The sequence below is a fragment of the Anabrus simplex genome, chromosome 1 (genome assembly GCF_040414725.1).
Source record: "Anabrus simplex isolate iqAnaSimp1 chromosome 1, ASM4041472v1, whole genome shotgun sequence".
NCBI classification, from domain to species: Eukaryota; Metazoa; Arthropoda; class Insecta; order Orthoptera; family Tettigoniidae; genus Anabrus; species Anabrus simplex.
The window spans coordinates 1,365,976,564-1,365,990,980 of record NC_090265.1 but is presented as its reverse complement, the minus strand read 5'-3'; the positions used below and the strand labels follow the sequence as shown (position 1 = coordinate 1,365,990,980).

Here is a 14,417-nt window from a genome sequence, read left to right as displayed (position 1 = left end):
AGACACGCATTATTGGTTGAAAATTATTTAAAGAAATTCGGGATTGGCTAAATTCAAAACAAGCGGAAAGAGAAGGGTTATACTGCCAACCCAAAAAATGACTGAAAGAAATTTAACAAAGGACAAACTTATGAACACAAAATTTCTCAAAAAACAGTTCCTTCACTTCGCACCAGGGTGCGCAATTGTAGTTCTTAAGTGGTGCCATCTAGAAGAGAATGTTCACACTTCTCACTACAGAGAAAACAAATATAAATCGAAAAAGACACAGTTCAGAACTCTTCAAAATTTACAGTAGAGACATCTTCTGAGAAACTTTAGAATTAACATGGTTGTTAAAGTTCAGGCTTCCTCCAGTAGAGGAGTTTCAACTGGCGCAATGTTTGAATTAGCGGAGCGGAGGTGTACCGCCCGGTACACTGTTCATAGTCGAAAGTTACCTGTGAATTCAAAATATAATAATAAAATTAATATTATGATTTATTTACTATTATTGAATGTTGTGGAACAGTTAAAGTGACAGAAGTATCTAAGAAAGTACAGGAGAGAAGACTGCTATTCTATGGACACATTATGTGAAGGGATGAAAGTTATGTATGTAGGAGAGTGTTGGATATGACTGCGGATGGCACTAGAAACAGGGGAGACCAGCAAGGAGGTGGACAGATAATGTACGACAAGATCTGAAGGAGAAAAAATTAGGGGAATATGATGTGTGGGATAGGATAAAGTGGAAAAGACTTGCCAGAAACATCGACGCCTTTGAAGCAGGATAAGATAAAATAGAAGAAGAATTGAATGTTCTGGATTTTAAAAGTATACTTTCAATATAATGTTGATTTAAACAGCAGCAAGATTTTGAAGATTTTGAAAATATGACCAAAAAGCTTTTAAGTCATATTTATTGTCATATTTTAATACATTTTAGGTCATAAATGCTTGCATATTTCTAATATTTTTAGGTCATAAACATCCGGGCCCTAGTCATCATACAGACCAATTAATATTCAATCAACAAATGAACTATTCATAGAAAGCATGAAATCTAAGAATAACCAATATGTAGGACACTGTTGTCAACCATTGGGAAAATTATAAAAATTATTTTAAAAAACACCTTGTTTTAATTCTTTATCATCATCATCATCATCATCATCATCATCAACATAATCATAGAACCCATCCAGCGTGCTGGGTAGAGTGGTGTTCAACGAGTCTCCACATCCTCTCTCAGCTGTGTAGCCATCTCTTCCTAGGCACCAGGCGACTTGGCCGTGTGGTTGGGGGCATGTAGCTGTGAGCTCGCATCTGGGAGATAGTGGGTTCGAACCCCACTGTCAGCTGCCCTGAAGATGGTCTTCTGTGGTTTCCCATTTTCACAGCAGGCAAATGCTGGGGCTGTACCTTAAATAAGGCCATGGCCACTTCCTTTCCACTCTAAGCATTTCCTGTCCTATCGTCGCCATAAGACCGGTCTGTGTCGGTGCGACGTAAAACAAATTGCCTTCCTATGTCTTCCCACTGGCCTTCTTCCTTCAACCATTCCTTCTAGGCATGCACGTGGTGTTCTCGTGTCAGGCATACACTTTGCATGTCCATACATACCATGGTAGTCTTGAAATCCTTAGCTTCTCTTCTATTGAGTCCACTTCCAGTTCCATTCTGATGTCATTGTTCCTTACATGGTCCTTGCATGTTTTTTGGAGGGTAGTTTGTAGAAACTTCATTTCACATGCTTGCAATTTACTAACTTCTCTCTCTTTCAGTGTATATGTTTCTAAGCTTGTTTTGATTAATTTGCAAAATTAACTTTCTTTTCAATTTCTTTTAATTATGTTATTCAAGCATTCTCTGGTGTTACCCTTCACTCTTGCCTTTAGACTTTTTTTCCCCCCATCTTTTGTGTAATTTCATATAGGCTGTTTTCCTTCATTTCCCTTCCGTATTCATACATCATACCTGCCAAGTATTCCGGTTTACAGATTTTGAGTGTGCTTTACGGTTGTACGGATAAACAACATTATTGTATGGATTTTGAATATCCACACTTGTTTTTGCTTTCTCCGGTCAAATTGGATTTGTTTGACTTTTGATAGTAGCTGGTAACAATTAAATGGAAAAAAGTTATATAATGGTTCAACGAACCTTTTCAATACAAGTAGAATTAGAAAAGTAATGTTACATTACTAGTTGATTATAAGCGGTACCAGTTTCAACCACTATTCCGGTTCATCATCAGTCGATCACTTTTTTTTTTTTTTTTTTTTTTTTTTTTTTTTTTTTTTTTTTTTTTTTTTAAATATAAAAAGCAATGCACAGGACAATAATAGGTGATGTATAAATTTTCCACTAGTTGTAGTTCATGAAGTATCATAGCACTTTTGGTGGTAGCACTGGGTGTTGAAAGTTCTTCAAATCTTGAAGAGTTCGAGGATCAATCATATAAATGAAGCCAGACATAAGTTCTTGGAGAGCAGTAAAACATACGTGCTAATGGCACATAGTATAATACAGTGTAATATACTTGACAATAGAAATATATAGTAAGGTTGGTAAAATCTCATATGTCAGATTCTTGAAGTTTCGAGATGTAGAACAGTTGACATAAAAAGCAATTGTGAAAAGGAAAAAGTTAAAAAGTGCAATATTAGAACAATTGAGAATCGTATTTACACAGCATGTGATTTCTTGAAATTAAAAGCTCCAGTAGTTCTTGAGGTGGCATAAGGTATAAATTGAAATGTTATAATGATCTGAAGCTTATAAATTGTGAGGAACCTACAGAACTCCTTCATTTGGTTACCAACACCCCGATTAAGACACCACCAGAGAACATCGTTCCCCCCCACCACAATAAAGGAAGTCTACCAAGCACTGAATAAATGTATAAACTACAAAGCGCCAGGAGAAGATCAGACCTTTGCAGAAATCTGGAAATATGCAAGAAGATCAGCAAAAGTTGCCCTCCATCAACAGCTTGTCCCTATCTTGATTAAAGAAGAACTACCAGAACACTGGACAACAGCCCTCATTCACCCACTGCACAAAAAAGGAGACAAAACCGACCCTAACAACTACAGGGGTATCTCGCTCCTAGACATAACATACAAAATATTTTCAATAATCATCCTTAATAGGATAAGTTTACTACTTGAGAAAGAACTAGGAGAATATCAAGAAGGTTTCAGACCCTGGAAGAGCTGTCCTGATCAGATCATGAGTCTTAAGTTGATGAAATTAAATGTCGTATGGCTTTTAGTGCCGGGATATCCCAGGACGGGTTCGGCTCGCCAGGTGCAGGTCTTTCTATTTGACACCCGTAGGCGACCTGCGGGTCGTGATGAGGATGAAATGATGATGAAGACAACACATACGCCCAGCCCCCGTCCCATTGGAATTAACCAATTAAGGTTAAAATCCCTGATCCGGCTGGGAATCGAACCCGGGACCCTCTGAACCGAAGGCCAGTACGCTGACCATTCAGCCAACGAGTCAGACTCTTAAGTTGATATTGGACTATAACAGGAGATGAAACAGAGATATGGTGATAACATTTGTAGATTCCAAGAAAGCTTACGATTGCGTCCACAGAGAATCTCTGTTTAAAATTTTAAGACACCTCGGACTACACCCCAAATAAATAAACATGATAAAATTGACTCTCACAAACACCAAATCAAAAGTGAAGTTTAGGGGTGAAACATCAGAGACATTTGAAATTAAAACTGGACTGCGGCAGGGAGATGGGGTCTTACCACTATTATTTAATTGTGCTCTAGAAATGGTAATGAGGGAATGGTTTAGGAAATGTCCCCTAAAAATAAATATTGGCCCAAAAATCAAAACATATTGCCTGGGTTTCGCTGATTATTTAACATTACTAGCAGTGGACATAAAAGAAGCAAAAACCCAGATATCAGAACTTCAAAACATTGCAAATGAAATTGGCCTCAAAATATCATTTGAAAAAACAGAAATTATGCCCTGAAAACCAATACAACTAAAAGAAGTTACCATAAATGATAATAAAATCAAAATAGTAACTCAATTTAAATATCATGGAGAAGTAATAACACATAACCTAAATGTAAAAATCTCAATCCAAACGAGAACAAATAGATTAGCTAAAGCGCAAAAATTAACACGGGATATCTACAAAAAGAAATGTCTATCAATAAATGCAAAAATAAAACACTTCAACACAGTTATAAAAGCGGAAGCTACATATGCAGCAGAAACACCTTTTCACCTGAATAAACAATCAACAGACTGGCAGACTTCAGAAAATTGAAAACAGGATAGGAAGAACCTGCATCAACAAAAAATACCAGAAAGATGGACAGTGGCGGATAATACCTAACAAAGTCGTGTACAAAGAGCTAGAACCCATTACAGATACTATGAGTAAGAGGAGACTGGGATTCTTTGGACATATCATGAGGATGCAGGATTCAAGACTTCTGAAACAACTAGTACAACACAATCTCGTCTCAAAAAATACCACAACAGGATGTTAATGGATCAGAGAAGTAAGGGAGTATCTGAAGGAAATAGGCCTTACAACGGAAGACACCACAAATAAGATAAAATTGAATACAAAACTCAAGAATACAAACCTCCGCTTTACCCTTACACAAAACAAACCAACAACATGCATATTTTCAACTGAGGAAAGGACTCAAAGATCGGAGCATCTGAAGAAGTACTGAGAGGACCGCAAAGCCCGAACAATCCCTTCAAAGAGACCTGAACGATGGACTGACTAAAGTGATCCTATGCGGTCATAGAAGAAGAAGATCTGAACCATAAGTGATATTATAATACCCAGTTCAATGTGGAAAAGAAAAAGAGAGAAACAAAGTTTTTCTTAATGCGTTATGTATAGTGAGGGGTTGAATTAGTTAGGAGATCTGTCGCCATAAGACCTATCTGTGTCGGTGCGACGTAAAGCTCATAGCAAATAAAAAGTTAGGAGATGATTAATAGAGCGGGAAGTGGAAAAAAAATCTTTGTTTCTCTCTTTTTCTTTTCCGCACTGAACTGGGTATTATAATTTCACTTACAGTTCAGGTCATAATAACATTTAAATTTATACCTTACGCCACCTCAAGAACTACCGGAGCTTTTATTTTCCAGAAATCACACGCTGTGTAAATATGATTCTCAATTGTCCTAATATTGCGCTTTTTAACTGTTTTCTTTTCACAGTTGTTTTTTATGTCAACTGTTCTACATCTCCAAACTTCAAGAATCTGATATACAAGATTTTATCAACCTTACTATATATTTCTATTGTCAAGTATATTACACTGTATTATACGATTTCATGCTTAGCAACGTATACAAACTTGATCCTAGAGCTATTTAATTTTTCATCGAGTTTCATAAACATTTATAAACACAGTGCCATTAGCACATATGTTTTACTGCTCTCCAAGAACTTACGTCTGGCGTCATTTATATGATTGATCCTCGACCTCTTCAAGATTTTAAGAACTTTCAACACGCAGTGCTACCGCCAAAAGTGTTACAATACTTCTTGAACTACAACAAGTGGAAAATTTATACATCACATATTATTTTCCTGTGCATTGTTTTTTACATTTTAAGCGATCGGCTGATGATGACCCGGAACAGTGGTCGAAACCGGTACCGTTTATATTCAACTAGTAATGTAACATTACTTTTCTAATTTTGCTTGTATTGAAAAGGTTGAACCATTATATAACTTACTTCAATTTAATTGTGAACTCAGTTCAATATGAAACATAATGAAATTCTTTAAATAAGTAGCTGGTAATACAAGATGCAGTGTTTGAAATTCGACTGGTAAATGTATCGATAATCACATTATTGATTTTCACCATGCTTTTGTCACCTGTTCGACCTCAACTGCTACTTCATTCACCAAGATATTCCCAAACAAGTAGTAGGCTGTGATTTTAAAGAAAAGAAATCAATGAAAATTAACAAGCTGTGAATTTATACTGTATATAACAACTTTAGTAACTGTGTAGTGCTTCGTAGCTTTGTTTGTGTGTGGGTGTGAGTAACATTGGCAGTAGTTCTGAAACTCGTGGAATTGTGTGATGAATTTGTAAGCAATTTAGTATTTTTAGTGGTATTTGTAATGAGTTAGACTAAGAAACGATATTATCAATCTTTTAGGGAGACATATTCTGCTGAATTTCCTTGTTTTATATGATCACGGAAAGGTGAAACATTCACATTCTGTTCCATGTGTTTGTGTGATATAAATGTTTCTCACAGAGGAAGAACAGAATTAGTAAATCACATTAAATCTGTTAAACATGTCTCCAATATAAAATTTAAGGATGGCAGTCAGAAAATTAATTTGCATTTTACCTCTTCTGGAGCTGACCTTGATATAGTTAGAGCGGAATGCTTGTTCACTTCATTTTTAATTAAACATAATATCCTGTTAGCTGCTGTCGATCATGTTGGTGCTCTGTTTAGGAAAATGTTGCCAGGTTTAGAAATTGAAAAAAAAAAAAATGTGGCTGTGGTCATACGAAAACCACACACATTTTGAAAGAAATGGCTACAGATTCAAGAAGTGAACTCATTGGTTACATGCAACATGAGCCATTTTCTTCAGCTACGGATGGGAGCAATAATAGTAATACTAAGCTTTACCCTACTGTCGTCACCTGCTTTGTGGCAAAGCAGGAGAAGATAGTTGGGTGATTCAACAGGATGTAATATTGGTAATTTGGTAATTTCACAGTTAGTGTTACAAAATACCAATGTAAAATTGTGTAGCGTTCTGTTTCGATAATTCTCCAGTCATGATTGGAAAGAAGAATGGAGTTGCTGCTGTTTCAAGGGAAGCACAGTTATTTGTTTTCGTACTGGGTTGCTCATGCCATTTGATTAACTTGCCTGCTGAGAAAGGTGCAAGCAGTTTGCCTGTTAAAGTTGATGAACTAGTAGTTGACATCTTCTGTTATTTTGAAAAGAGTTGTAAGAGGAAGGAATACCTTAAGAAATTCCAAGAACTTCACAACAAGGAAACAATGAAGATACTGAATCATGTTTGCACGAGATGGCTATCGTTAGGAAGGTGTCTGCGGAGGCTGGTAGAGCAGTGGGATCCACCGCTTGGTTTCTTTAAAGATGAAGTGCTTGTTAATGCTCATTGTGCATCAACTACTAGCTTAACATCATTCACGATCACAAAAGCCGAGCCTGGTAGTTCCAAAGACCATGAAAAGAGGAAAGCTACTGAGTCATCAGAATTGGTCGCTCCCAAAAGATTTGCTTATGTCTCAAAATCTGACACTCCTGTGCTAAAGAATAAGAACATAAATCGTGAAGAATTTTTTTTTATGGTTCTGTCGTCAGGCTTAAATAAGGCATACTGTGCCTCCCTGTATGCTGTCATTCCCTTATTTGAGAATCTCAATTCTACACTTCAGAGTGCTTCCCCTCACATTCATAAACTACTAGAACTAATGATGAACCTGTTAAAGCAGCTGCTTTCCAGATTTGTTAAACCAGAAGTGATCAAAAGTTCCCTTTTATTAAAAGTTCCATACTATTCTATTGAGAATCAGAGAGACAATGATGAGCTAGTCATTGGCGTTGAGACAATGAACTTGGTGAAGAAACTTGATGATAGAGATAAATCAACATTCTTTTCATCTGCCAGGGGTTACTTCTGCACACCAGTTGCGTACAAACTTTTCTCTAAGGTTGAGACGCTCCTGCTTCTCTGTCTATTAATTTTCAGTTTCACATTTTCAGTTACAAAATCTTTGCTTTCTTTCTGTACTGGCAATCTTCCACTTGATAGTTTATCATACTTTCACAAGATGGCAATAGTGTCACCTCTCGTACCTTTGACTTTTATACCTCCTTGATTTTCAGCCTATTAATGATATTTTTTCTTTGAACTTTGGGATCTGTACCATCTCTATGATGCATTATATTATTTTGAAATAAGTTATTAATATCGGAAATATTTTATCTCCGAGGCAAACGATATGTTATGAGAGGAGTTTTTCTCCTGATGAAAGAATGAGTGGGGGCCCTAGCCCATCTCTGGTACTGAAGTACTGTACACAAATTGTATTATCTTATGAAGGTTGCTAGGGAGGAGTTATGTTGACAATCGTCACACGCAAGCACTTGTAAGTTTAATTTTCTTGTTATGAATTAATTTATTTTCCATTTGAACCTTTTTAACAAATGTATGTTTAAGTCTTATCTCTTTTTTTTCCTTTGCCATAGTAAGGTTGGGTTAGTTGGATGCATAGGACAAAAGGAGTCCAACTTCGAACAGTTTCTTGTTTGCTCCGATCGACGATTTATCAGACCTGAATACTTTTCACCACATTGCCCCTCTAGTATTAAACTCTGGTATCTAATATTTATCGCCTTGCATTTTTGCGATCTCTTCATTTGCGTTTTTCTCTGTGTTATCTCTGCTGATTGGTAATTTTGTGTTTTGAATAACGAAAGGTGCAGGGGTTGTCACAAGTTGCTATTAAACAGGCTAGAACCCACAAGCAGATCCACAAATAGGGGAATACCAGGCAGGCTTCAAAAAAGGGAGATTATGCATTGAACAGATCTGGAACTTGAGAACACTTTTGAATGTCAGAAAAACAAGAAACACTGTAGTTACCTTTGTGGACTTAAAAAATGCGTACTACTCCATAGACAGACGCCCTTTGTCGTACTGGAAGAATATGGCATTGACAGAAAAACCAGAGCACTTATACAACAGATACTTATAGACACCACCTCCAAGATCATGGGAAAAATTTCGGAACCCTTCCAGATACACACAGGTGTCCGACGAGGAGACGGGCTCTCACCAGTCTTGTTCAACATGGTGTTAGACAAAATTATGAAGCAGTGGAAGGAACAAGTTAAAGGAATACAGCTGGGAAGAACACATGAAACAAAAACAATCACAAAATGTCTGGCATTTGCAGATGACATAGTCATACTCAGCAATAATACACAGGAGGCAAAGGAAGCACTGAAACGCTTGCATGAAATAGCTGCCAGAACAGGTCTACAGATATCTTACGAGAAGACACAATACATGGAACTACAGAACAACAATGTGCACACCATGTATACTGTATATGAATCATCAATCAATCAATCAATCAATCAATCCTGATCTGCATTTAGGGCAGTCGCCCAGGTGGCAGATTCCCTATTTGTTGTTTTCCTAGCCTTTTCCTAAATGATTTCAAAGAAATTGGAAATTTATTGAACATCTCTCTTGGTAAGTTATTCCAATCCCTAACTCCCCTTCCTATAAATGAATATTTGCCCCAGTTTGTCCTCTTGAATTCCAACTTTATCTTCATATTGTGATCTTTCCTACTTTTATAAACGCCATTCAAACTTATTCGTCTACTAATGTCATTCCACGCCATCTCTCCGCTGACAGCCCAGAACATACCACTTAGTCGAGCAGCTCTTCTTCTTTCTCTCAATTCTTCCCAACCCAAACATTGCAACATTTTTGTAACGCTACTCTTTTGTCGGAAATCGCCCAGAACAAATCGAGCTCCTTTTCTTTGGATTTTTTCCAGTTCTTGAATCAAGTAATCCTGGTGAGGGCCCCATACACTGGAACCATACTCTAGTTGGGGTCTTACCAGAGACTTATATGCCCTCTCCTTTACATCCTTACTACAACCCCTAAACACCCTCATAACAATGTGCAGAGATCTGTACCCTTTATTTACAATCCCATTTATGTGATTACCCCAATGAAGATCTTTCCTTATATTAACACCTAGATACTTACAATGATCCCCAAAAGGAACTTTCACCCCATCAACGCAGTAATTAAAACTGAGAGGACTTTTCCTACTTGTAAAACTCACAACCTGACTTTTAACCCCGTTTATCAACATACCATTGCCTGCTGTCCATCTCACAACATTTTCGAGGTCATGTTGCAATTGCTCACAATCTTGTAACTTATTTATCACTCTATAGAGAATAACATCATCCGCAAAAAGCCTTACCTCCGATTCCACTCCTTTACTCATATCATTTATATATATAAGAAAACATAAAGGTCCGATAATACTGCCTTGAGGAATTCCCCTCTTAATTATTACAGGGTCAGATAAAGCTTCACCTACTCTAATTCTCTGAGATCTATTTTCTAGAAATATAGCAACCCATTCAGTCACTCTTTTGTCTAGTCCAAGTGCACTAATTTTTGCCAGTAGTCTCCCATGATCCACCCTATCAAATGCTTTAGACAGGTCAATCGCGATACAGTCCATTTGACCTCCAGAATCCAAGATATCTGCTATATCTTGCTGGAATCCTACAAGTTGAGCTTCAGTGGAATAACCTTTCCTAAAACCGAACTGCCTTCTATCGAACCAGTTATTAATTTCACAAACATGTCTAATATAATCAGAAAGAATGCCTTCCCAAAGCTTACATACAATGCATGTCAAACTTACTGGCCTGTAATTTTCAGCTTTATGTCTATCACCCTTTCCTTTATACACAGGGGCTACTATAGCAACTCTCCATTCATCTGGTATAGCTCCTCCGACCAAACAATAATCAAATAAGTACTTCAGATATGGTACTATATCCCAACCCATTGTCTTTAGTATATCCCCAGAAATCTGATCAATTCCAGTCACTTTTCTAGTTTTTAACTTTTGTATCTTATTGTAAATGTCATTGTTATCATATGTAAATTTTATTACTTCTTTGGCCTTAGTCTCCTCCTCTATCTCGACATTATCCTTGTAACCAACAATCTTTACATACTGCTGACTGAATACTTCTGCCTTTTGAAGATCCTCACATACACACTCCCCTTGTTCATTAATTATTCCTGGAATGTCCTTCTTGGAACCTGTTTCTGCCTTAAAATACCTATACATACCCTTCCATTTTTCACTAAAATTCGTATGACTGCCAATTATGCTTGCCATCATATTATCCTTAGCTGCCTTCTTTGCTAGATTCAATTTTCTAGTAAGTTCCTTCAATTTCTCCTTACTTCCACAGCCATTTCTAACTCTATTTCTTTCCAGTCTGCACCTCCTTCTTAGTCTCTTTATTTCTCTATTATAATAAGGTGGGTCTTTACGATTCCTTACCACCCTGTAAAGAGAGTCGAAAAATTTTAGGGGAATACATACAAATAGGAGGATCAAACAAGATGTCTAACATAGAACGAACGGAAAAACTCCAGAAAGCATACAAACTTGCATGGTCACATTAAAATAAGAAAAGCGTATCAAGACAGGCCTAACTTAGACACTACAAAACAATTAAAATTAAAAGTACAGTAGTTCCACCTTTTCAATACAAATTCAAGTAAAGTGTGTTACTTTACTGAAGAAACATTTATTAGGTACTAGTTTCTACTCATTATCGGGGTCATCATCAGCCAAAAGCTCGAGTTGCACATTGTATCAAATAGTTCATAGAAGTTGCAAAAATAGTCGCAAAACTATAGTGGATTTGACACTATAAAGAAGAAATAGTCATAATTGTGGTAAAAGCTTCAGATTATGCATAAATTAATGCACTTAGCTGTCATTGACGGAAGAAGTCAAGATGATCAGTTTGGATGTCGAAGAATCTTGAGACTTGTCATTCTTTCGTCATGAAGTTCTGACACCTTGCGCTGCGATGTGTTGGACGTATTGCATAACTTATGGATCCTGAAGAATCTTTAGAGTTGTGTATCACTCATTATGAAGTTCTAACAGCTGTATGTCATCACAGGTAGTAGTGGTGTTAAGAAAACAATTTTAGCACACGTAGTGAACAATGTAGAAAGATGGTACATAGATGTCATTCTAAGAGATTAAAGTCCTTAAAAAACTGAAGGTAAAAGTAGAGCTTGAAAGTCAAAACAGTTCTGTGATGCAGGTGTAGAAGATTCGCAGTTCAATTCAAAATAAAGCGAAATAAATAATATTGTTAGTAATAAAAGCCAAATTAGTAAAGGGGGTAATGAAAAAAGTGGAAAAAAAAACAAATAGAAAAAGTAATAAAAATATGTAATGTGTGACTCACCTTGTGCTGTAATGTGTTGAAGAAAAAGTAATAAAAATATGTAATGTGTGACTCACCTTGTGCTGTAATGTGTTGGACGTATTGCATAACTTATGTGACAGGAAATACGAGTAAAGAAGATACGCAAGGGAGGGGAAAAATGGGTAGGACAGATCGGAGAGAAACAGGGAAGGGAGGGGGAAGAGAGGAGGGACTAATTTAAGGTGGGGGTGAGGGAATAGGAGTAATTGCTGAGAAAGGTGCCATGAATTGAATGGAAAATCGATTTTGGATTAGTTAAATTAAAATTTCTAAAAATAATAATCAAGAGGTTAAATACAGTAGAAGTCCGTTATAGCGAGAGTTCATAACGGCGAAAAATTACTCGCTATAACGGATTGTCGTTATATCCGTTTTTGTATAAAAGTTGGAAAACCCTTCATGCACTTTAAAATCGGTATGAAACGGCAATCAATTTGTTCAAAACTTGCGTTTCCGTAGATGATATCCACACTACGGCTTACTTGTTTGTTATTTTTTGTAGTCCCATACTACGTGAATGTTTAATTTCATTCTGAAAGAAAATATAGTACCGTATATCTCCGAATCCAAGATGAACCCTACTTTTTTCCTTCAAAAAATTTAAATCAGACGCAAAAAGAAGTTTGTAAAATCATATGAATGCCTTGTCTTACAGTAGGCCTACGCATTTTTAGACGCCGAACAATGACTTTCGTCACGCCGTATTTCTTTTTTTGGCAACATTGACATCATAATACCGAAGAGAACTCGTTGAAAATTTTCCGGCAATACCTATCCCATGCGTCTCTACAATACAACGATCCATCAGGAAATTATTCTTGCTGTCTATAAAACTGTTACTTTTACGCAGCGTCAGATATAACCGGCTGCCGCTACACGCACGTCTCGCTTGCCGGGTTCGGCCAAATTCAGCGGCTAGCGATGTATTGGCCTAATCGCGAACGTTGAAAGTCAACGAACGAGTTTACTGCGCCACGGTATGGCCATTCCGTCCTTGCGTTTTTCGTGCACATACCTCACAATTTCATCTTCGACTTCTTTAAAGCGTCCTTGTTGCGGACCACTGAATGCATTTTCTGTACAGGACGCATTTTTTAGCTCTTTGTCTTCACGCTAACGCCAAATATTGGCTTTAGTTAGGCCTATGCCGTATTTTCTTGCGGCTGCACAATTATTCTACATTTCCGTGTGTTTAATAAACATTAACTTATAATTGGCATCATAATATCGACTAGAACCCGTTGAAAATTTGCCGGCAATACCTTTTCCACGTATGTTTACAATACGACTATCCATCACGAAAATATTCCTCCTGTCTATAAACCTTAATTTTACTAGAAGCGTTATGACTCTGCCACTGAGTAGCCATGGCTTTTCTAAGAATTCGAAGGGTCGCATGCTTTGATGCCATTCTGCAGATATGAGAAACACACAGCCTCTGTACAGCCGGTTGTCGCGGCTAGCGATGTGTAGTAAAGAGGCGGTCGTTCGTTGTCAACGAGTTCTGTGCGCGTGTGAAAAGAAGCAGCGTGGTTACCGCGATAGTTGCCAGTGGTATCCATTAACTTACTGTTAGGCCGCGAATGCAACAACCAACAACCCTTGAGTTTTCGCATTAGACTCTGAGAAAAAAAAAAGTCTTGGATTCGGAGAAATACTGTATCACTCCAGAGATTTCTGTGGCAAACGCCTCAGCTTTCTTCTTCAAACAGCGTCACCTAACCTAACCCTGTATGTAGCCTATCATGAAAACATATTTGGAACGCACGTAGAGAAATAACCTCCTCGCGAAAAATTTACATGTAAATAGCCGTAACTAGACGAGAGAAGATATGAAATATCCTCTAAAATCAGTGATGTACTCTGCCATATCTTGAGGTGTATCACATTCTTACTTAATTTCCGTATATAATATTTAAATTAAGATATCGTTTACTTCATTCTTTATTTTTAACGAGTTAACGACTGCTATCGGCCACGTTATATACGCATTTATTACGAAAACGTGTTTTCCTCTTTCATTTCGAATTTTCTTTAGAGAACAGCAGTCAATAGGTATTACTAAACTCCAACATCGCCTTTGCATCTCAACGAGAGAGCTCGCAAATGCAGAAAGCGAGAAAACTATACCGTACCGAAGATGATCGATAGCATTTTGTTGCAAACGTTTCAATTTTCTTATTCAAACAGCGTCACGTATCCTAACTTAACCGTACTATACGTATGATGAAAACACACTTCAAGCGCCAGTAGAGAAATTATACCTTTCTCGCTATAAATTTTCATAATAGCCTTTCCGTAATTTAACCAGACGCGACAAAATATAAACTAACCTCTGAAAT

At 37.1% G+C, this 14,417-nt stretch overlaps 1 protein-coding gene across 6 annotated transcripts in view; it reads left to right on the top strand.

Moving 5' to 3' along the window:
• LOC136858352 (VPS35 endosomal protein-sorting factor-like) overlaps nt 1–14,417 on the top strand; it is a 326,083-nt gene that overhangs the window by 268,254 nt on the left and 43,412 nt on the right. The gene's annotated exons all lie outside the window — the stretch shown is intronic.